This window comes from Hoplias malabaricus, chromosome 9 (genome assembly GCF_029633855.1).
Source record: "Hoplias malabaricus isolate fHopMal1 chromosome 9, fHopMal1.hap1, whole genome shotgun sequence".
NCBI classification, from domain to species: Eukaryota; Metazoa; Chordata; class Actinopteri; order Characiformes; family Erythrinidae; genus Hoplias; species Hoplias malabaricus.
This window is the reverse complement of record NC_089808.1, coordinates 36,464,619-36,490,482: the sequence shown is the minus strand read 5'-3', so window position 1 is coordinate 36,490,482 and position 25,864 is coordinate 36,464,619. Positions and strand designations below refer to the sequence as shown.

The window sequence follows — 25,864 nt, the reverse complement described above, 5'->3', positions numbered from 1 at the left end:
ACTCATAACTGCACTTGTGACTTAACTCACAGGTGCATCCCAGTCACTCATGACCTGATTTGGATTTCTGATCCCAGTGATTTGTGATTCAGTTCAGATTCCCATCTCAGTAACTGGTGACTCGACACTGTTTCATTTCTCAGTGACTTAACTCTTGATTCACACCCTACCCAGACTTGCATGAGTTGTGACTCAACTTGCACTTGCTGCTATGATTTGACTCAGATTTGCTTCCCAGTGACTTGTGACTTGATTGGACTTGAATTCTCAGCTCAGTGACTCATGATTCAAATCAGAGCCCAATGATTCATGACGAGATATGAATTGCATCCCCAGTGACTTAAGATCTGACTCGGACACACATTTCAGTGACTTGACTTGAACTTGCTTTAGTGATTTGACTCAGATTTGACTCACATTTCATATCTAGTGACTCAAGACTCAAATCAGTTTTCCATCTCATGACTTGATTTGGATTTGCATCTATTGCAACCCAGTGACTTCAACTTGAATCTCCATCCCAGTCAGCGGTGGCTTGACCCAGATTCAGACCCTGGTGACTTGTGACCTGATTTAAATTCCAATTCCAGATTCAATTCAATGATTCATGACTTGGTTGAATAGCTTACAATCTTGAGTCTCAGCTCTATATTCAGACTGCGAAGACTTAAGAGTCATCCGAGACTCACATCTCATTGACTTTTGACTTAAATTCCCGTAACAGGACTGGGATCATCCTGATGGATGCTGCAGGCCATTCAGGTATTTTAATGTGTTGACAACATCAGCTCTGCTATTAGAACACAGGACTTGTGAGAGTAAAAGCATAATGTCACACTTTGAGATAAAGCTGAGTGTGAAATAGTGATAATGCAGCCTCTTCACACCTCTCTTCACCACAATCTTTCCACCAGCACACTTTTGTCTAAGTGGCTCTGATTTCCCAAAGCACTCTATTGTAACAGGACCAAACCTGCTAATGAAGGGAGGTGATATCTACAAATTGGTATGCAGTTTGCATCCTGCCAATTGGTGGCTATTCATGTTCATTACATAGAGCAGCATTATCATTTGTTTTAGAACAGTTCCACTGACATGTTCTTTACTGAAAAAAAACCATAAAGATCAAACACCACAACACTGCTCTCCCTCAGTCTAAACAGCCAACTCACCCCCGAGCAATCAGCAGCTTCAAGTGAGGCACAGGAAGCTTGTTTAAGTTATGTTTAGTTCTCTTCAATTGCCGCTCTCATTTTTGCCATATTATCATGTTTCTCTAATTCCTCATGGGATACCAACCCATAACTTTTCGCACTGCTGCTAAAGCATGATCCCCCATGTGCTGGAGGAGCGTGCTGAATGCCCAGGTCCATCACGTCAGCTGGCTGTCTCCACTGGCACTGTGCTGTGTGATGTGGGAGGGATGGGACATTCCTTTCCATAATGAAAACGAAAGGACAAACAAACTGACCAGAAGCTTTAAGGACACGGTATTTTAAAGACGTATGTGGCAGCTTTTTTTTTCAGCCGGCGTACACAGTCTGTCATAACCCCGTGATTCACATCAGCCTTCAGATTCATGACTAAACATATTGTGAATTCAACACCTAGAGCTCACAAAGCCTGGCATCTGCTTCCAGACACGCTGAGCTGCTGGCCTTGGTGCATAGTTGATGTGCGGTTGATGTTCACAATAAAAGCATTTCGCCATGCCTAAAGGCCGCTGGCAATGGAGGACAACTAGTTTAATGGAAAATAACCTTGATAAAACTATTCACACCATTCAACAGAGCGACAACTGCATACTCCTCTCAGGTTTTATACATAAGCCTCAGATGCAAGCCTCTCACAATGTCTGATTAAATATTATTCAGCTGAAACATGAATATTTAACCTGCCCACAAGGTTCTGCATGCCTGGACGTTCTCATCTGGCTTTATGAAGAATTATGCAAGATCAATTAAAGAGTTGCATAAATGTTGCTGATAAAGCTTTCAATTATTCCCATGTATATAAAGAAAAACAAATGTTAGACCCAGAACATAGACAGGGTGCTCAAGTCTATGGCCACATCTGATATGTAAGGAACGTTGACCCGTCACATTGGTGAAAAGACCCTGGTTCTGTCCAACTGTGTCAGTGAGTAGAGGGGCTTGGTGGAGACTGAGGGCAGTGGCCAGCACTAAAGACTGTTTAATCCAACACGAATACAAAATAACATTCAGTTACGGTAATGGTCCTTAGCATTCGTGAGGAGCTTTTGTTTTTAGCTGCACATTCAGGGCATCTCAAATCATTCCCCATTCCCTACATAGTGCACTAACATTACATGCAAGTCATGACTGTGGGTTTAGAACCGAGCACAAAATGTTTAAAATTAAGTCATGCAACCGTGGTTCAATATTGGTGTGTGTTATATTAGAAGTATAATGCATGATGGCTGATTACCTCTTACGGTGCACTACAAAGGGAACATGTGGAAATTTGAGATAGTTGCAGCTTGACTGAACTCACCGAGCTAGATAAAGACTCTCTTGGGCAGAAGCAAGTTTATCTGGAGTAGTTTATTCAGTAGATTAGGGGTCTGGGTAGTTTCCTCGGCAGGTTAGTGATACTGTATTGGTGAGCTGAGGCTAATTCATCAGGAAGACATGAATGATATACCTGGGGCGGCACGGTGGTGCAGCAGGTAGTGTCGCAGTCACACAGCTTCAGGGACCTGGAGGTTGTGGGTTCGATTCCCACTCCGTGTGACTGTCTGTGACGAGTGTGGTGTGTTCTCCCTCTGTCTGTGTGGGTTTCCTCCGGGTGCATCCACAGTCCAAAAACACATGTTGGTAGGTGGATTGGCGACTCAAAAGTGTCCGTAGGTGTGAGTGTGTGAGTGAATGTGTGTGTTGCCCTGTGAAGGACTGGCGCCCCCTCCAGGGTGTATTCCCGCCTTATGCCCAATGATTCCAGGTAGATTCTGGACCCACCGCGACCCTGAACATGGATAATCGGTTACAGATAATGAATGAATATCAATGGTTTTTTAAGTCATTATAAAACACACTAGGTTAGTATACTGTACACTGTATACTACGTAGGGTGTAGGGAGACAACTGAGACTCAGCCTCACCTTTTCAGACAAGATGAACAGTTGTGATAAATCATAATATCCTCCAAGAATCTACACCCTCTCAGGTGCTGGGTCACCATGATCAGATTATTTACCCTGTAAACACAGGGAAAAGAATGTATCTTTTCAAAAATATGTATCTTGTACTTGTAGACTCTTAGACGTTAAAAAATACACAAAGAAATAACACCATTACTGAACCCTCTACACAGTTTGTCTGTGAACAGTTTGTCTAAAAACACACTTTGGTGGCTGGCTTAGCTTTGCCACATTTTCCACAGGTGAGAGTGTGTGAATGAATGTGAGTGTGTGGTGCCTCTGATGGACTGTGGTCACCCCACTGCAGTGTGAGGATGTAAGTGAGCACTTGGTCAATGTCCACATATTAGACAACGCTGGTTATACCATTATAGAGTCAGTGTAATGGAAAACGTGCTGCCTGTCTCAGTGTCATCTTTGAAAACATAATCATGTGATTGAAGTCTGAGATGGTCACTGAGTTCAGACTATTTATCCACCCTCAGCTCAGAGCATCTCTCGTGAAAGCTCAGCCAATCCTTCCCAAACGTCTACGGTCTACACAAACAGGTAAACCACCCACTACAAGAGCGGTCCGGCCCAGATATTCTTTAAATATTCCAGAATCCTTAAATATTAGCCAACCCTGAGGCAATAGATTTTAAATTCTTCTGGGCTGAGATGGAGAAGAGTCCCAGAGACTGAGTAAACATCACCCGTCTGACCTTTCCTCTACTACACTTCCTGGCCAGTAAGGTCCAGTGTTATTTTTATTAGCACGAGGGCAGGGTTATAAAACCGTGTTAGTGCCACACACTGAAAACAATCTGTAAGACCAGAAGTCCATCTAAGTTCACACTTGAAGTTATATTATGTGCAGAAGACTGTCCTGAAATCAAGGAGGAGTTACATAGTGCAGGTTCTGCAGTGCTGAGCCCAGATTAGCAACGACAGACGCTCTAGTCTCCCTGTTACAAGTCAGTGGAGCATCACAAAGACACAGAAGCTGTAATTTTAAGCTATACTACCTTAAATGTGTGTTGCTTAAAGCCGTTAAAACCTAAAGTTTCAACACGTGAAATGCAGAAGAGTTCTCTCTTGTTTGAAGTTGCTTCTTTGAAGCTAAACTTCTAGGTAGTGGAAAGTAAAGCGGAAACCAGCTGGACCACAGATAATGCACTAGATATAAATGGAAGGCACCAGGCGTGGGGGCATCTGAGGGGATGACTCACACAATGTGACCCCTCCCCAGAGGTCTTCACTTGGCTGCATTACACCGGCCCAGTGCCTCTATCCACCTCTCTCTCATCTCTCCCGGAGTTACTTTGTCTGCGGTTTCATTTTGAACTGCCTGCTCTTTCATTTCTGCCTCACCAACGCTTTGCTAGAAAACAATAGAAAGCTGTATAAATAAATATGCATCGGAAGGTGGAGGAGGTTGTGGAGGGACAGGAGAAGTGGCGGAGGATGAGCTTCTGAAGAAGTTCTTACAGCGGGAACAAAAAGTCTTCTCCAGAAATTGCCTAACACGCCGCAGAAATGAGTCGTGACGTAGGAGAATACATTTTCCAAATATAAGCCGGTATCTATTTTAAACCCTTTGAGAGCCTATTTTGTATTCCACGTAATGACTAAGTAATGGTGTCTATTAGTTATGGGCATTATTAATTTATTTCGCTGTCCTGATTCCAGAATGGATGAAGATGGTATTTGAAGGCAGTCCTCTAAATGACTGTCTCAGGAGGACGGCTCTGCGCGAGGGGTGTAACAGAACGCACTCATCTTCAAAAAGACGCGCTCTGCCTGGAAACGGATTAGTTTAAGATCACCCACGATGAAAGAAAAACAGCTGAACCACTGCGTTACTCCGTCTGCTCAAGTTTGACTCATGTACATGATGTTTTTTTTTTGTGTGTGTTGGTTAGACCACCCTTGATCGCACGATTACACTTGGAGAGTGAGCCCTCTTTCCCCATAGACCCCCACAGAGCAGGTATTATTCTAATGGGGGATTATTCTCAGTGCTGCAGTTACACTGATGGTGGTGGTGATGGTGTTAGTGCCTGTTGTGCTGGTACGAGTGGATCAGACACAGCAGTGCTACTGGAGTTTTAACAACCAAAAACACCCTGTATCCACTGATGAAGTGCTAGAGGATGACCGACCCAAACTGGACAGTGAGTGGAAACTCCAGCAGCACTGCTGTGTCTGATCCACTCACTGTACCAAGTTGTGCAGTGTTTCAGATGGACTACAGTCAGTGATCAGTGAAGCTGATTAAAAGGACAAGGAGTGTAGAAACAATAATTCATAAGCTTTTTGTTACTGCTAATTTTAACTGTGACTTCTTCCACAAAGATGTAACGGATGATTAGAGCTGATTGGCTGAAATAAAGAGTAAAAAACTTGAGACATCAGTATTGATGTTCTGCATGACTTATAACATCTAGCTCCCGTCTGAGAGCGGTCACAGCTGAGTGCTGGCATTTCACACTTACGCACACCTCACACTCAAAGTCTTTTATCACCTTTGGAGCTTTGACGAGTGACGGACAGGCGAGCGGCTCCACACCAGATCCAGTCACCTCCCTGTTCTCATGGTTTATTTTCAGAGCAGTTCCTCTCAGCAAGGTTCAATTACAGGTGCAGGAGCGGAGGTGTGAGGCCACGGGCAGTGCCACTCGCCTGGTGTCCGCTACTGGCCCTCACCACCATTTCAGCTCGGTTTCTGTAACATCCTCTCCCTGCCAGTGCTGTAGCAGTCCTACTGAGGGCTTCACGCACACAATAACACCCCTGATAGCTCCTTGCATATGTTAACTCCATGTTGCATTATTTATTAAAGCAGTGAGACACTCAAGGCTGTAGGTTAGAGTTTTGCCACTAGTAAGAGAAGGTCTGGTCTATCACTATATTAAAGATGCACAAGGCTTCCTTTATTGCTGGATTACACCTTCAAGGCAACGGAGATGATTCTGGATAACTAGCCCCCTCCCTCACCTCCACCTCAAAATCTGTTTGTGTTCATTGTGATGCGCTTTTTAAGGTGGAACCATATGTTTGAATAAAAAAAAAACCCAACAACTTATAAGTGACATTATTCACTGTTTAAATCACCACAGAAACTCTTTTGTTTAGTTTTGTAGCACTTTCAGTCTGTGTTTACTTTCAGACAATTAGCAACTTCCCGATTTAGAGTCAGCTCCACCTTAAGAAATCTGTAAAAGCAAAAAGAAGTCATTGTTACCCACCTATGAAGCAGAAAGAGCAATATCCTCCTCGTTTTTCTTGCTTTAAAACGCTCAGGTCTCTCTCCACTGTCGCTTCCAGATGCCATTTTTTGGCCAAGGCTCAGCCAGCAATGATCTGAGGGGGGGAAAAAAGCCAGATACCCTTAGATTTAAACTAGCAGATTGTAAAATCTCCATGCTACAATAGAGAGGTTTTTATCCGACTCACAATAGCAGCTTGTAAAATTATGGCACAGACGTTTGGAGAGGCGCCACAAAGAATGGAAAACTGCACTGATCTGATGCACGGAGATGTGGTCAATCCCAAAAAATGACAACACGCAAATTACAAATGTGTTGTTTACTCATTGTGTATTCGCGTGTTCTCATTTTTCAGTGATGGGAGTTTTGTGCTGCCACCAGCTACATCCGGAATGGGGGAGCTGTTGTAGTGGAAAATAATCCAGGTACCAGGGACCAAAACGTCAAGTAGAGTAGGTACCATGCAGTGGAAAACTCAATGAAGGGAATCGCTGGAGCATAACCTAAGCTGCTGCCTACAGTTGGGAAGTACGAACACCAGGCCCCAAACCTACCTGTTCATAACCTTTTACTGGTTACTCTAGCACGGCACGGTGGCGCAGCAGGTAGTGTCACAGTCACACAGCTCCAGGGACCTGGAGGTTGTGGGTTCTATTCCTGCTCCAGGTGACTGTCTGTGAGGAGTGTGGTGTGTTCTCCCTGTGTCTGCGTGGGTTTCCTCCGGGTGCTCCGGTTTTCTCCCACAGTCCAAAAACACACGTTGGTAGGTGGATTGGCGACTCAAAAGTGACCGTAGGTGTGAGTGAATGTGTGAGTGTTGCCCTGTGAAGGACTGGCGCCCCCTCCAGGGTGTATTCCCGCCTTGTGCCCAATGATTCCAGGTAGGCTCTGGACCCACCGTGACCCTGAACTGGATAAGCGCTTACAGATAATGGATAGATGGAGTACGTTGGGAGGGGAGATGGAATATAATCAAATCGAATGTTTCTCTGTTCACTGGCACCCATTGACAGAATCAAAAACAAGAATTGTTAATGTTAGTGATCTTACCCCATCTCACATATTAAAGCCTCAGGATAGCACACAGTTAACAACAAGACAAACATACAACCCACAGGCTCAGTGTGAACAGAGGGGTTCAGTGAATATCATCCCAGTTATTGCTGCCAAGCGCACATCATAAAATCTGTCCAAACAGTTGTATTTTTTCCCTCCATCTAACTGTTCTTTCTGCCTTTTGGTTGGGACCTGAGATCAGTGTAAACACTAAGAGAAGCAGGAATGAAGTACAACAACAGACCATTTTCTGCTTTCACCTGGACCAGGGGAACCAAACTACATGAGTGAATAGACCACTGAAAAATTGCAGTTCGAGACCACAAGGCAGAAGACAAATCCAATCCCAGAACCCTGATCCATCATGGGCTGGAATAAAGTAGTAGCCCATTATATCAACAGCACTGGTGTAACAAATGCCAATGTACAGAGGCATCCTCTGACAGGCATCCAAACCTAATGATGTCTTGGCATAAATGGGGATTAGGAAACATTAAACCAGATTTAACTCATTTGTAGGCTGTGTGAAACAGCTCCAGACATTAGTTTATTGATTACTGAGCTTCTCTGATCCAGAGTAGAAAGGTTGTGGCCTAGCCTCAAGGTGCTGGGCTTCTACAGCTATGGCAAGCACCCACTGGTCGTCCACAGCCAGATCTGAATGGGAGCGTTCAGTTAAAATTAATATCAAAATCTGGTCAACATTATGAGAATATTATGTTTTCACATTGTGTTTTAATAGAAGCCCTGCAACAAGGACAAAATATGTGTATATTTAGCCGCTTGCCTCTAGAATGTATATTAAGGATAAAAAAATAAATAAATCACCCCAGCCATCAAGGACCCTCCTCACATCCCAGCAAACAAGGACAACTTTCACGTCCAGCTGATTAAAACATGATACTGAATCTGCTGCACATGCACGTTATACACACACACAACCATATCTACAAACATATCCACACTAACGCACAATATGCTCTGTTGACTTGTTCTCATCTATATTTATAACAGACTGTTTTGTACTTATTCTTATTTGCATGTTTTTTAATTGCTGCTAGTTTGTTTGTGTACTGTCCATTTAATTAATTAATTTAGTTTAATTATATTATTTTTATACCAATCTATGTTTACACCTGCACCAGAAGTAATAAGGTTACAGAAGAATAAAAGATTCCAAACATTTTCTTTTTACTTTTTATTTTTTTATTTCATTGGCATAACTAAGTGCAAATATTATTAAATGTTCACATGTATATAGTTAACATTGTGTTTGTTGTGCATTGTCCAACCTTACTGTGAACAATGACTTTTCACCACACTCTTCACAGACAGTCACCCGGAGGAAACCCACACAGACACAGGGAGAACACACCACACTCCTCACAGACAGTCACCCGGAGGAAACCCACGCAGACACAGAGAGAACACACCACACTCCTTACAGACAGTCACCCGGAGGAAACCCACACAGACACAGGGAGAACACACCACACTCCTCACAGACAGTCACCCGGAGGAAACCCACGCAGACAAAGGGAGAACACACCACACTCCTCACAGACAGTCACCCGGAGGAAACCCACACAGACACAGGGAGAACACACCACACTCCTCACAGACAGTCACCCGGAGGAAACCCACACAGACACAGGGAGAACACACCACACTCCTCACAGACAGTCACCCGGAGGAAACCCACGCAGACAAAGGGAGAACACACCACACTCCTCAGACAGTCACCCGGAGGAAACCCACGCAGACACAGGGAGAACACACCACACTCCTTACAGACAGTCACCCGGAGGAAACCCACACAGACACAGGGAGAACACACCACACTCCTCACAGACAGTCACCCGGAGGAAACCCACGCAGACAAAGGGAGAACACACCACACTCCTCACAGACAGTCACCCGGAGGAAACCCACGCAGACACAGGGAGAACACACCACACTCCTCACAGACAGTCACCCGGAGGAAACCCACACAGACACAGGGAGAACACACCACACACCTTACAAACAGTCACCCAGAGGAAACCCACACAGACACAGGGAGAACACACCACACTCCTCACAGATAGTCACACAAAGGGGGGCTGAAACCCACAACCCCAGGACCCTGGAGCCGTAAGACTGCGACACTAACCTGGTGCACCACCGTGCTGCCTACACTATAGTGCAGTGGTTTCCAAAATATTTCTGTAGTGTGCCCTTAGTGTAGATATGAATAATGTCAAGCCCCGCATTATGACCATGTTTTCCAGCCCTGCTATACAGTACTAACACTATTCTATAGCAGTGTGAGTTCTTGCTCAAAATTGCTATCACAGTGTATGCCTCCCTCTGTGATGTGGTTCAACTGGAAGTAACTCTGGATAACACCTTCCCACTGCTATAAAGGTGATGCAAATATAGGTGCACAAACATTATTTTACTCAGAAAAGTTTAACTTTGTTTTGCTAGTGATTAATAGGTAAGCCTATGTAAGTTGGACAAAGCTGAGAAGTTGCTAAATGGGATGTTGTTACAAATCCTGGTGCACTGGGACTTAAGTGTAGCTTCCACCATCTCGGCGACAACCAGAAACAAATCAAGATTAATAATGCATTAGGTGCAGCTAGCCAGTTATCAGTCATGGAGGGCTTTGGGAGGAAAGTGGACGTGCCGGAAGCGGTGGAATGAAGCCGTGGAGAAGTACCTTGATGTGCTTGAAATTCCACCTGCGGAGCTAATAGGAGCACGTCTCGTTAAAAGTTCAGTACTCCACGGAGGCTGAGACAGAGTCCCATTTAAGCTTGAACTCTCACACCATCGCAGCTGATTGGCCCATACGTTACACAACCTTCCGCCTTTGATGTCACACACACGCTCCTATTAAACATTTAGCTGCTTCCCTTCCAGGGCTACCCACAGGACGCCGATGCCCAACCACGTCCTCCAGGTTCACTTTGAATAACAAATGTGCCTGGCAGGGGTTTGTGTTTTATGATCTACTTTAAAAATGCAAAAATGAAACCGCACACTGGAGCGAGAGAAAAGATTTTTCTTTTCCACCACCTTCCTCCCTCCTGAAGCATGATAAATATTTAAGCTTGTCATGGTCAGATTGTTTTGTGCATGGGGCAAATACATTGGTTTTGTCCGACAAATACAGTACGTCCAAACAATGGCAGACTTCAAACCTACACATGGCTTGTGTATTCTCATTACAAAAGAATGGACTAATGGAACTGTACATTCGAGAGCAACTACACACAAGACCAGCCATTGTGCCCAAAGCCAGCATCATGTGGTGCAACAGTGGAACTGTGTTCACTAGAGTGTTGGCACCTTTGAGCTGGAGTAGTGTTTCTGATCCAAAACCAATATTCCAACATCAGTACTTGGCCAAATGCAACCAAATACTCACAGCTTCCAATATCAAGTGTGAAGCCTTTGAAGACACTTACCTTACACACTCAGTCACACTTGTGGACAATATCACACAGCCAATTCAATCACGTGTTTTTTGGACTGGGGGAGGAAACCCACACAAACAGTGAGAACACACCAAACTGCTCACAGACAGAGGTGAGGATACAGGGAAAATACATACAGCAGCCCCGTGCCTCCCCTATATCATGTGTAAATGAACTGTCAGTGTGTCTGTACAGTGTTACACATGCTAGCAAGCTTGCTTTTTACCTTAGCACTCGCTAACGCACATTAAATACAGTAAAAATTAGGACGGATCATGTAATAGTCCTGTTTTACAAGTGTAATTTAATTCTTGGTGAAAATAAAACTTAGATGAGGACAAATTCAGCCGGTTTAAACATATTACTGCTTGTCTGATGTGGTTTAGACGGCCACCCAACAGAGCCATGCTGGTTTATTAGGCTACCAATGATAAATACCCAACACATGCTAGGTTTGGTTGTGATTAGCATATTAGCTGCCCTTGCTGCTAATATTCTAGCATCCAAAACAAAACACATGCTGGTGTTGCTGGTGTTATTGTACCCCACCGAGGAGGGATATCACACATTCAGGGTCAGGAGCTCCTTTGTTCAGAAATGCTGTTTCACAACTCTCGAAATTCAGTAAAGTTTTTAACGTTGAAGAGCGTCAAGGAGGTGTGACTAAATGTCAGGGAAACAAATCTACACGAAGCTGCCAAAATGCCAGCGATAGATGGGGGCATGAAGCTGCAGAGCGCCATTAAGAAAATTCCACACCAAGCTGCGGTGCCATGGAAACAAATCCACACAAAGCTAGCAAATACCATGGAAGTAAATCCACAAGAAGTCAGGGGAGGAAACAGAGATAGATCTGAAAGAAACCACAAAAAGCTTCCAAAGACAGAAAGTTTATTCACATCCAGAGTCTCTGAACTCTCTAAAAGCGCCTTTAAACAGAGTTCAACATCTGCGGTTTGAAATACAATTTAAAACTACACTTTAAACCACTGCTCCTTTCTTCTTCCTACAATTGTGTGATAAATGTTTGAGAGAAAAAAACATCCTGTCTTTATGAGTTAGTTATGTGACCTTAATTAACTGTTCATGACACAAGCAAGTTTCCTCCAGAAGGTACTGGAAGAGTGAAGAGAGAGAAGTTAATTTCCAAGTATACTCAAGCATGCTGAATTAACAAGGAAAGACGGAGGAGGTGAAAATACATAAAAGTCAATTCCCTTCTGCAAAACAGCTCCATTTTAGACACAGCTGTCCTTGTACAGTCTCTTAATTTTTTATAAACGTGAGTAAAACACTGCTGTTAGCAATTCCGGGGTCCAAGCACAAGCCACGCATTGTTTCCTCTGTTTTTAAATGTGCAGTATGCAACATATTTTAAGTAGACATGGTCCCTGTAATATGTTTGTGTGGTGTTTGTACCACAGAACATACCATAATAATTTTGTACCTACATCCATTGTGGTAGATGAGAATCCGCAACATTTACAAACTTTTGGCCAAACGAACTCTGTGGTAAACGAACTCTGTTCTGATTTGTTGCCATGCATTGTGTGGTAAATTAATCTCAAATGTTATGAAGTGAAATGTAATAATGGGTCTAAGCCTTTGATGTGAGATTGCAGAGTTTAATAATTAGCCTAACTCTGGGAAAAGGACATTAGTTTCTAGCTCCAAAAACACACAAACAAAGTCTATTTTAATGCCAGGCTCCGTTGGCACAGGAGGGGGTGGCTGGATTCTGTAAACCAGAGACAAGCCTGTGCTTCATCATTTTTGTCACTACCCACCACCACAGTGAATGTGTGGTAAATGTAGGAAGGCAATTTAAACACAGTCTCAGGAGGCTAGCACAACACTGACTGGCGGGGGCCAAAGCAACATCTTTTCACAGGTCTCAGACTCATTCAGAATAACATTTCTGTCAAAAGAAAACCTTGTAATCTTTGAAAACCTTGCTATTCTTTTTTCAAAGTTTGGTGAATGGAGCAAAAGAAATGCTCCAGAAATAACCCTGGTCCACTAACTTTTTTTTTCAGCGATACCATTTTGGAGATACAGGGGTTTGTCTTGACAGCAACAATAAGCTATATGGACAAAGAATGTAAAATATACTGCCTACTGCTTACTGCAGCTGGAGTTTTTGAGGACAGTCTTGTTTGGAATACACAGCACTGAGGAAGGATTGTTCTGAGGGCAGAATCAACAAGATTCCTGATTCAGATCAGTGCACCCGCTGTGGAGCTTTGTACAGAGGGTGGGATCAAACAGCTTTAGTCTGATTTAGTCAGATCTGTCGGATTTTGAGTGCATGCTGGATACTGACCTCCTTGAGGTGTTTATAATACAAATGTGGCCAAGTGGACAATCCCTAACTTAACTTTTAGGATTCGAGCTATTGCTTGTTTGGCCATATTATTTCATTATAGACATGTAGACAGAGCAGAGAGATGGATGACTAGACACATCAATAAACAGATAGATAAACAATGGTAAAATAAGTGTTGTTCTTATCATAAATAGACTCCTTAGCCAACCCAGTCATGGCCCTCCATGTTTCAGAACTGGGCAGTGTTGAGTTCCAGCGATGTAGTGTTCGCAGCAGTTATGAATGGAAAGTGGAAGTATAAACAGTTCTCAGAGGAAGCATGTGCTCTTTCAGTCCTCCCAACTTTGAGGCGCTGTGTGATTGGGAAAGAACGAGCAGGGTGAATGAATGAATGAATGGTGACTAAAATCTGGGAGAAAATAGATATCATATATTCCAATTAGAGCTATTTTACTTTTTACCCAAGGCACGACTCCAATAACTGGCTGACCATGTAAAGATATTAAATTATTAATATAACACTTCCTGGTCACTGCTAACTTTGCCATTCCAGCTCATACAGCTCAGAAAGACACAAGTCATTGCCCTGAGAGTCACCGAAGCCTTCACACCTGGTAATTAATCCTTCGGTGTTCAATTTGCATACACCAAAATACTTCTAATTACATTGCTACTTTGTTGTGACCCAAGCTAAACTCCTGATATCCTCGAAATGAAATTTATTAATGAGGGCTCAAGGTGTCACCAGGGCACGAGAAAACAACATTGGTTAACCCAGCAATGGCACAGGAATTGAAGCTGAAAAAAGATGGCTCATATCATTGATATTCACAATAGCATCCACCGGGCTGCTGGGGATACCTCTGCTGTTAAAGGCCACAGATTTGGAAACATTTCACTGGTAGACATTAATGGTATGGCAACACTCGTAGTTCTACTTTTTAATGACTAACTCAAGGCATTGTATAAGATTTTAAGCCAATATCAAACTCAGCGAATATGTCCTCACAGTTTGCTAGCTCTCCAGTTTGTTTGTGCACTGGAAAAAAAGTGTGGTGTTCATACAAAGGCCTGGCTCTGTAAATGGGAAATGCAAAGTGGCTCAGACTCAACACTATTCCAGCCAATCAACAATGGGGTATTCCTGCTCTTGCGCAGCACAGGGGAGAGGTAGGGGCAGGGGTGGTACGTGTCACATGTTGAACTGCTCACACTGTCAAGGAGAGATGGCCAAACAACAGCCAAAATGGATAAGAACTGATGAACGAAAGCTGAACAAAATGTTCTTAGATCAGGCAACATGTTGATGAATGGTGAAAGGCACAAAAATGGGAATGAGGATGTCACTCTATTCCTGATCCATAACATTCACATTTTTTTGCTGTTTCACAGAAATAGGTCAGTATGGCCTTGTCCTTTTTGAAGTGTGTGATAGAAATCCATAACTGGTTTGTTTCGCAGCAGCAACTGTAACAGATTTTTCCTAACGTGATTTTCCAGCTCCGGTTTCCTCCCACGGTATAAAAACACATGCTGGTAGGTAGATTGGCGACTGAAAATTGCCCACAGGGGTGTGTGAGGGTGTGAGTGAATGTGTGAGTGTGTGTTGCCCTGTGAAGTACTGGCACCCTCTCCAGGGTGTTCCCACCTTGCACCCAGTGATTCCGTGACCCACTGTGACCCTGAACTGGATAAACGGTTTGAGACAATGATAGAATGAGGATGATTTTGCCTTTTTTTTTTTTGGTCCTGGGCCATATGCCTGCATTTGGGGGGTGCAAGGAGCTTCTGAGGGAGCCCTGAAAGAAGGAGTGTATTTGTTTGCTGTTAAGTTCAAATATAAGCAGTCATTCTCCAGAATTGTATATAGCACCTTTAAAGGCTAAGCACCACTTAATGGACCTCCGTGAATATTTCACATTATTGTAGTTACTGACAGATATAAGTATGAGTTAAAATGAAAATAGCAGCTTAATTTGCTTTAAAACTGAAAATGTTATTAAATTGACGGAAAAACCCAAGCTCGCTACGGAAATTCTTGAACGCAATCGTGACGTCACTGGTGGACAACAGCCGAACAATGCTGCGGTAAAACACAGTTATGACTGACTTATGACGATATCTAGCTAATTAACCAACATTATTCATGACAATAGCCTAGCAATAAGCTAAACTCAAATGTAGAGGTACCGTTATTCTTGTAAATGTGATCGAAGTCGAACTCGAATTCCTCCAACACTATAAACCTCCGTAATGCAGCTACGTAGCTGAGTATAATCTGAGCACCGAGTTTAGCGAGTCAAGCTAACGTTAACTAACACCAACTAAAACAGGCGAAGTGAGTGTCCTTACCCTGTTTACCTCCATGTTACAGAGGCTCTTGAACACCTTTCGTTGGTGTCCTTACATGCCCATATTGTTGGAAAAGCGCCAGTGAAATGAGCTACAGATAACGGAGTGAGCGGAGGGTCCTTTCCAAAGTGCCCGTTTAAAGTTGACAAATTTAGTCCATTTTCTGGATATTTTGGGATCTTTGGGTCATTTGTTCACAGATGTCCCACTGTACACTGAATGATTGCAGCCAAAAACAACACACCTTTTCGCCATTTTGCATTAAATTGAGTTTAACTTCTAGAGTTGTTGTATACCATCTACGTCACAGGCAAGACGCCTATTAGAGTTTCCGAACACTGTTGTGGGGGGGGACCAACGGTCTTTTAAACCTTATTCCTTGAATTAGTAAGAAATAACATGTTTTCTGACTATCAATAAACACAAGTTAGGAACTCAAATTCCACTGTATTTATTTGTTTGACACTTTCATATCGCTGGTACTTAGCCTTTAACGGTTTGGAGGGAATTAATAATGCCTCAGTAAATATCAATGTATAATTTGTAAACAGAGTTTAGAAATGTGGTGTCACGGCTCCTAAGAGGTGCAACGGTCTAAGCACTGGCCTTATCAGGAAATCACAGGTTCTCTTCCCGGTGATGCCTCAGCAATCTGAGGCCAGGAGTCCTGGAGAGCACAGTTGGCCCTCAATGTATGCATATGACCAGCCAGCATAGCTGTGACTTAGCTGATGTGAAAGAATACCAGCATAGTGGCACTGTGTGTGACTGGGGGAGGCCTAGCTAACAGGGTGGTACTGGTGATGAGTAAACTGTTGAGAATATTCAGGGGTAAAAAAAAAAAGTGGTATACATATATTTATAAGATGCCTTGCTGAGGTCTTCTGTAAATTAATTATTAACTGTTTGACTAATTGCTTTAAAACACTGTGTCTGTGTTAAATTTGTTCTTAGTTTGGTATTACACTTTAAAACACAGTGGGATATCAGTTAGGAAAGGCTTAGTGATTCTGATTCTCAGGACATATAGATACTGCAATATACACTGAACAATCACTGGATTAGAAACACCTACCTTGTATCTACACTCATTGTCTTTTTATCAGCTCCACTGACCACACATGATCTCTTTGTAGTTCTACAATTACAGACTGTAGTCCATCTGTTTCTCTGCATACTTTCTTATCCCCATTTCACACTGTTTTTCAATGTTCAGGAACCCCACAGAGCAGGTATGATTTGGGTGGTGGATCATTCTCAGCGCTGCAGTGACACTGACGTGTTGTGCTGGTACAAATGGATCAGACACAGCACTGCTGCTGGAGGTTTTTAAAGGTTTCAGGGTCACTGACGTGCTGAGAATAGTCCAGCAACCAAAAATATCCAGCCGACGGCATCCTGTGTCCATTGATGAAGGACTAGAACTGGGGAACCAAGAGGAAACCCATGCTAAAACAGGGAGAACACACCAGTCCTCACTGTCATCACAACCCCAAGGAATTCAAGGGGTGTGGTGAGTCAAACAACAGTAATCAGATAAAATACCACAGCTTAGTTAAACACAGCCTCTTGGAGAGTCTCTGAATGAGCCGACAACTCTCTCTCTCTCCGTCAGTGATAAGTGGAGGGACAAATATGATCTTATTATAGCACACAGTACTCCACCAACCTGTCTATATTAAGAGAAAAAATGCCCCTCTATGCTGCAGCAACAGCCTCACATCATTTAGCTACATGTCGGAACATTTCTGCAAGAGTTTGATGGCATTCAGTCATAAAACCACATTCATAGTCAAATATCCACATGCAGCTGATCCTGAGCATCAGGGGTCCACTTAGACGAGCACACATGCTACACCAACAAGAGTCCTCGGGCACGGCTGCTAATGCTGTATTAGCTTACACTAGTAACAGGATTATGATTGTATAAGATCATCTAAAATTTTTAAATGAAAAAGCTTTTACAATTTATTTTTAATAAAGGTTATCAGCACTGGGCTTAAAGACACTAAGCCATATGGAAGGAAACGGTGGAGAAATACAGGATGGTTGAACTTACATTTGATTCTGAACATTCACTCTCCAGTTGTCAGCTGTAAAATGGCAGAGAGGGAGTGAACAGCGTAACCCCTGACTGTGACCTGACGCTGGTGTGCAGTCGACTCTCATTATTTTCCATGCTTGGCCATCTCCAGTTGATCATGCACGACTATTGCCATATGTCAGTGTGCAACAGCAGAGCCAAAAGCTCAGCTAATTGGGAGCACAATGTTCTGCGTGGCAAAATAAGTAAATAAAGACAGAGAGAAAGAAATAAATACAGCCTGGCTTCCTCCCTGGGGGATGATTTACAGCTGGGTAGGACCTGTTAGTATTAGAGTTAGAGGTGGGTAGTTACTCACTTTTGTGTCCTCGAATAAAGTTTTAAAATGGTTGTGTAGACTACTATCCTGAGCATTTTTAGAGTTTTATGTTTAAATACAAGTGCATCACAATAAATGAGACTATCATCAAATTTATTTCAGTAATTGAAGTCAAAAAGTGAAACTCATTCACAGCATATTCATTACAAACAGAGTGATCTATTTCCAGCGTTTATTTCTTTTAATGTCGATGATTATGGCTTTTACCCAATGAAAACCCAAACGTTATCCCGGAAAATTATCTCAGAAAATAAGAATAATCAACACAAAACACCTGCAATGTTTTCCTAAGCCTTTAAAATACTCCCTTAGTCTGGTTCAGTAGGCTACACAATCATGGGGAACACAGCTGACTTGACAGATGTCCAGAAGGCAGTCATTGACTCCCTCCTGCTGTATCCAAGCATATTAATGGGAAGTTGAGTGGAAGGAAAAGTGTGGTAGAAAAATGCAGCCAAGCAACAGGAATAACCTCAGCCTTGAAAGGACTGTTAAGAAAATTTGGGTGAGATTGACAAGGAGTGGACTGCTGCTGGAGTCAGTGCTTAAAGAGCCACCACACACAGATGTATCCAGGACATGGGCCACAACTGTCGCGTTCCTTGTGTCAAGCCACTCCTGACCCAGAGACAACACCAGAAGCGTCTCACCTGGGCCAAGGAGAAAAAGGACTGGACTGTTGCTCAGTGGTGCATTTCATTTGGGAATCAAGGTCCCAGAGTCTGGAGGAAGAGTGGAGAGGCACACAATCCAAGCTGCTTGAGTGTAGTGTGAAGTTTCCACAATCAGTGATGGTTTGTGGAGCCGTGTCATCTGCTGGTGTTAGTCCACTGTGTTATATCAAGTCCAAAGTCAGCGCAGCCGTCTACCAGGAAATTTTATTCATGCTTCTCTCTGCTCACAAGCTTTATGGAGATGCAGATTTCATTTTCCAGCAGGACTTGGCACCTGTCCACACTGCCAAAAGTGCCAATACCTGGTTTAATAACTACAGCATCACTGTGCCTGATTGACCAGCAAACTCGCCCAACCTAATCCCAACAGAGAATCTATGGGGTATTGCCAAGAGGAAGATGAGAGACACCAGTCCCAAGAATTCAGACGAGCTGAAGGCTGCTATCAAAGCAACCTGGGCTTCTATAACACTTCAGCAGTGCCACAGAGTGATTGCCTCCATGCCACACTGCTTTGATGCAGTAATTCAAAAGGAGCCCAGAGTGCGTATACTGTACATACTTTTCAGTACGCCAACATTTCTGTATTAAAATATATATTTTTAATTGGTCTTATATAATATTCCAAACGTGCTTTTTTTTTTTTTTTTTGAGGTAATGACTTTTGGGTTTTCATTGGGTAAAAGCTATAATCATAAACATTAAAAGAATGGAAATAGATCACTATGTTTGTAATAAATCTATATAATATGAGTTTCTCTTTTTGAAATGAATTACTGAAATAAAATAACATTTTGATGATATTCTAATTTATTGAGATACACCTGTACATTACTTCTGCACATTAATTAAATTCACTAACATTTTAGCAGCATGGCCTAATGGTTCCGCTTGGGACTGGAAGGTCGCAGGTTAAATCGGCAGGGGGGAGGAGTGAAGGAACAGCAGTGTCTCCTCCCTCAACACCCATAGATGAGGTTCCCCCAAAAGCAAGGCATCTCTCCTGCAATTGCTCCTGGGTGCTGGATTTGTCTGGTGCTAACACAGAGTGTTTACTCTCAGTCCCTAGTGCACTAGTGTGTTTTTATGTGTGTTAAATGTGTAACCATGTTGGTGTTTATTTATATTTACTTTATATTTTATCATGCTCTTCATTCTGTTCCATTGGTTCCCATACCATGCACTGTTTTGCCGCACCTCTTTTGGACGTGGAATATATGTCATTTGCTGCACTGATAGATACTGGATGTACATTTCTAGAAGTTATTCAGCACTTAAAAGGTGCAATAAGGAAAGTTTATCATCAAATAAACATCCTTGACTGTACTCTTTCATTTCAATCTCATATCAGTAACATTTCCCGATCTGCCTACTTCCATCTACGTAACACCAACCGTCTCCGCCCTTTCCTTACTCCCATACCACTGCCATCCTTGCCCACAGTCTTGTAACTGCCGCCTTGATTACTGCAACTCCCTCCTTTTTGGTATTATGCACAATTCTCTCCATAAGCTTCAACTGGTCCAGAACTCAGCTGCCCGTATCCTCACTAGAACCCCCTCCATCCACCACATCACTCCTGTTTTGCAACAGCTCCACTAGCTCCCGGTCAAGTTCCGCATTGATTACAAAATCCTTCTGCTAACATTCAAGGCCATCCACAATCTTTCTCCACCATATCTTTCCAATCTCCTCCATGTTGTAACTCCCTCTCGCACCCTCAGATCCTCCTCCTCCATTCACTTGACTGTTCCCCCTGCCCGTCTCACTAACATGGGAAGTAGAGCTTTCAGCCGCTCTGCTCCCCAGCTTTGGAACACTTTACCCCCTGACATATGGAACATAAACTCACTCTCACAATTCAAGTCTTCACTCAAAACCCACCTGTTCAAGATTGCCTTTTCATTTGAATGACTCAGTCATTGTTTATTTGTTTTCAATACGGTATACTTGTGTGTTTTTGTACTCTTTGTAAGGAGTCCTTGAGTGACAGAAAGGCGCCTATGAAATAAAATGTATTATAAATATACCTTGTGAATGAAAATTATTTGTTCTTGTCTTTAAATGCGCAGTCATTTGCTAAAATGCGTCATGCTTTGAAACGGCTGTCATACTGGCAGCTAGAGGCCTGAATATATCACAAACACTGCACTAATTTTAAACATGGCTGCCCTCATGTTGGGGTCCCACTCTGGTGCACAGTCAAATTCAGTGCAAATTCAGACAGAAATGTGATTCTTATTCTCAGTCGAACTGCAATGTTTATAAACGATAGGTAGAAAATAATCACTATTATAAATATTTACTATATTTTGGAATATTATTATTACGTCTTTAGATTTGACCTGAGATAAAGTCCTGCTTTGGCTTTTCTGGCTTAATTGAACCATTTTAAACTGCAGGGGAGTAGGTCAAAGAATGGGTGATGGCATATTTGGGTCTTGTGACATCAGAGGGCAATTCAGTTTGGTTGTGTATAAAACTTAAGCACTCCTGGTCAAAATTATACATTTTTATTGATGTAGGCAGTGAAAAGCCACTGCAGCTAATTTAAATATTATAGTTTATTCATGTTGAGCACAGTTTATATTTTATAAAAGTTTAAAATAAATATGAGATCATAACTTATGGCTACAATGGTACTGACCATACTTATTTGAGCATGGGTTTAAAAAGTTATTATTGATTTTTATTTTTCAATTTCTACAAAAAGAAGCTAATCTTAGATGAAGAATCAAAATGGTACAGAGTATGTCCCCCACATTGGGGTGGCATTTGTTTAAAATAAGTGTATTACAGAGTTTCTGATGGACCCAGTCCACTAGGTGTCAGTATAGTGGCAGTTTCAAAGGTGAAGAAAGTCCATGGAGAACTGCTTTTTACATAACACAGGGCTGAGGAGGTTCAGGTAAACACTGGACGTGTGAGTGGATCATTGCTACTCTTCCATGTGTCATTATTTGCATTTGGTGATGAGTCTGGGAAGCTGGAGACAGAGCACAGACCCAATATGGTAAATGTCAGATGCTTGATATAATCTCCATACCGTCATGTTTCCATGTAGAACTGTGCATTTATGAGAAAAATATTTTCCAACACATTCCGACTTGATTGGTGGAGATGCTTTTGCACCTTATGTTCATCGAACTGTGCCAGATTATTTCTGTGAGACTCAGAGTGCGAACTCCCCCTCTCTTGATCTGAGGAGACGTGGAGCCAAAGCGCTCCCTCTCTGTCTCACTTGGAAAATACAGGCTGGAAAACACTGGAACAGAAACTGAAATATTTCATTCTCTTTGTTTTTAAAGCTCCTTGTGAATCAACACAATGTTTGAATAAAAAGCTGAATGGAGAGGTCTGTTCTCTGTGTGACTGACCACAACAGTAGGTCAATGGCTTTATCCCAGTCAAAGAAACTGCATTCTTTCAGTAAGTAAACCCTATTGACACCTCTGTTCAGTGTGCACGGAGCTATAAATATGTAATTAGTCCTTGCCTAGGTCTCCACTCACCCCTCTACCTCTCACTCACAGCTCAGAAGCCACACTACACGATTTATTCCTGAGGTTTATGACATATGAATCACTCGCCGTCTGAAACCACCTGTTTGAGGCTGCTTTTGGAATGCTACTGATTTAAATCAGAAATGCTCAACGTGGCACTGGCCACTTATTTCACTCATGATATATTTTTTTTGCGTAAACAACCACACACCGACCTGCTAACAAGGCTATACACCTTCACTGAAGAGGTCCCTGTTTACACATCCCTCATTACTGAATTCAGTTTCTTTAAAGTGCACCCACCATGGACATGAAGCTGGTACGATCTCCACAGAAAACCACTAACCAATATAATGGGACCCTCTACAGGAGCTAAACTTGAGTCTAAGGTCACAATGTCTAAAACCAAGCCGTGGGCTGTGGAGCAGTAGAATTGCATTCACTGGAGGGTCAGAAAGGAGATTATTTACATATTCTTCCTCTTGTGTTTGGGTCTTGACCGACCTGTTTTTAGGTTTTAAATGCATACAAGTACTGCATAAATTTGTTTATTGCACCAGGACTTCTTGACTTTATCAGGAACTTCTATTTAAACAAAGTAATAAAAAATTAAAATGATGGCTTTTCTGTTGTGGGGTCAGTTTTGACCCAGGTATAATTTTAAATCAGAAAACAAAAACAAGTGCCAAATCTGGATTCAAACACACTATACACCAACAGCCTACAGCAGGCTCCTCCTACAACCACTCGAGATTCAGTTAGGGGCTTCTGTCTTTGTCTGTTTCACAAAACAAGGAAAGACAGACATTTCCAGACATGTAAGGCCCAGTCAGTTTAGAGTTAGAGTTTTGTATCGTGTACATCTCCAGTTTACAGTCTGCAACAATGAACAATTAAAACCAATCCTTTCATGGATAAGGAAGAATAACAAAGTCAACAAGAGGAAAGAAACAAATCGGTTGATAATTAATTGTTTTTAGGGTGATCTTATGGCTGATTTAAGACACGGGTCAAAACCGATTCATTAACATAAGAGATGGTAACAGAAAGCCAACACAGGAGGAAGGATATACATACATCAGTCCAGTGCCAATCTCCTGACAAAACATTCATTGACTGATAAATAATGTGTAATTTCTAAACTTAAAAACAGAAATTCTCTAGAAATATAATCAGGGAAATGTTTATTAAGGTTAGCAATAAATAATAGCTCTAAAATAGTAAAAACATGACTGAAATTAATTTTAGTGCATTAAATACTATACTAAACTATACTAAAACTAACAATTAAATAGCTAAAAAGAGACTAAAACAAAATTAGCTGCCAAAATTAACACTGTATCCGTCTTATAAGAACAACAACAAAAACAAGTTGTAAAAAAACGGACTGGTTTTGAAAAGGACCCATTTGCATTCATTGTTTTTGTAACATTAAAGAATAAACAAACAAACAAAAATTATATAAATCCACCTACAGCAAATTAGCCCCACCTATTTATACTGAAGGGATATGAAGGTGTGTTATAGCCCCTTTTGGAAGTCCACTCGCACAAACATAGTCAACCGTCATGTTTCAGGTCATAACGCCATCGTGATTAATGCTGCATATGTCCACAGATCAGCCTTGTATCCCTTCTTTTCTCTAAAGTTATGTCAATTCCACCACGTGAGCCTTAAAAGATTCATCAGTTCCATTGTTGGCTCTTTAAAAAAGATCCAGAATTGCGGCAGAGTGTTTTGAATGGCAGGACCTTGACCAGGGACAAACATCACGCTGGCAATTTTCATTCCACTGAGCGAACGTCGAGAATGGCTGCGCTTTGAATGGTGTCTAAGTGCCAGCGCATTCAAAAGAAGTGAAATTCAATTAGTGCAAGTCATCTCTCATCCTCGGCTGGCAGGAACGTGGTTGTTAGGCAACAGCAAGGCCACTCCATTCTCTCTGCCAGTACAGTTACATTCAAACCATTCGTTGAGGATGAGAAAAAAGATCCTTGCATCGTGGTGGGTGAGAAATGGCTCTCACGGATAAGAGGAGGGGGAAAAAAAAAGAACCTTCACACATCATGGCACGACTTCTTAAACCTTCGTCCTGCTTTGTTTTACCTGCCAGAGCAAACACGGCTAATGAACCATGACGGTTTTGCAGGAAAATATTTGTTTAGCCCGTCCTCCTCATGCAGGTTCCCAAAAGAATCGAAGTCGTGCGCACAAACAGTGTAAGAACACTATCAACTCCACATTGCTGCACTTTATAAAACTCACGTGGACACAGGTTTTCAACTCAGCACATGCAGCTTGTATTATCTTAATAAGAAAGCATTAAATGAAATGGAAATGAGCCTGGGATCACAATGCCCAATGCCATGTGTCTGCTAAAGGGCTATACAGCCACCAGCATTGGGCCTGTGTGACAGTGTAGTCTCTCTAATATCATTAAGATTGGGAGAAATATTCCAGAACTAATCATCCGACATCAGTCCCTGACCTCACATCGCCGAATGCATTTCAATTCTCACAGCAAATGTTCCAAAACCAAGTCCAAAAGCCCTTGCCAGAAAAGTGGATGCTTCTATCAGAGCAGGGAGCAACAGACCAAAAATGTTAAAGCGGTGGAGACAAAGCCGGACCACCCTATATGCTCACTACGCATGTTGGGTTGGGCCCGCAAATTACCAAAGACCCCCTCGTCTCAAGTTAGGGAGAGTTTTTGTTTCATCAGAAGATGAAGAAAAACTATCCTTCAGGAAATTAAAAGAAGAAAAAAAGACTGAGACTGAGCTCTGGGAACTGCAGTCAGGTAAACTTGTGACTGTTCTTCTCGAGGTTGGATTGTATAGCTGCGGGAATATAATTAGAGGTGGCGTGCAACCTTAAAAGCCTCACAGTGCCATGAACCAAACTTTGAAGCAGGAAAGTGAAAAGTTAAAATATACCCATGTTTTTATACGGTCTAGTATTTGTTTAACTTTCCCAAAACACACAAGTACCATCTAAAAAGTTGCTTACTATTTTATTCCACATTAAAAACATTACATAGTCATTTCCAAGTGCTTAAATTCTGCTGCGATATTCACACAATCACATTGACCCCGGCATATTTGAAATGTTCATTAAATCTTAAACAGTGAAGCAGCTAAAGGCGCCTGGACAAAACTACTGCGTAATTTAAGGTGACACAAAGCTGCAACTGGAGTATAAACATTGATGTTTGCTTCTTTTCCTTCTATTCCAACTTAAGGACTGCAGCTGTTACAGAATCAATCAAATGGTTGAGAGCTTATCGCAAAGTTAATAATGCTAAAACTGTATTTATATAAACATTTTTAAATAATTATTGTTTGTTTCCACCTCATTTTGTTCTGTATATGGCTGGCTGTTTATTCTTAAGCCAAAAAAGGTGGGAGAGAATTAGTGGAGGGTCAGTTGCAACTGTCAAAATGGTCATGTTTTGGCTCAGAGTTCAGGTAGGAGGGCCCTTTATCAGAATTTGGCTGATAAAGGGATAGTCTGGACTGACTCTGGGTGGAGTGAATGTTTCTTCGATGTCCTAAATGAGAAACAAGCTAACAACTTTTACAAAGGACAACCTTGAATGTGGCTTTGGTCTAAAAGTTTGTATCTCTCTCAAAGACTCATGCGTTATTTTTCAATT

At 42.2% G+C, this 25,864-nt stretch overlaps 1 long non-coding RNA gene across 1 annotated transcript in view; it reads right to left on the bottom strand.

Moving 5' to 3' along the window:
• Positions 1-2,169: 2,169 nt before the first annotated feature.
• The window catches only part of LOC136707017 (uncharacterized), a 31,448-nt gene continuing 7,753 nt past the window's right edge, over positions 2,170-25,864 (bottom strand). Inside the window, exons 2-4 of the long non-coding RNA XR_010804189.1 lie at positions 6,391-6,505; positions 3,122-3,217; positions 2,170-2,985 (exon numbers count right to left, since the gene is read on the bottom strand). This is a non-coding gene — a long non-coding RNA (uncharacterized lncRNA). The remainder of the gene's footprint in view (positions 2,986-3,121; positions 3,218-6,390; positions 6,506-25,864) is intronic.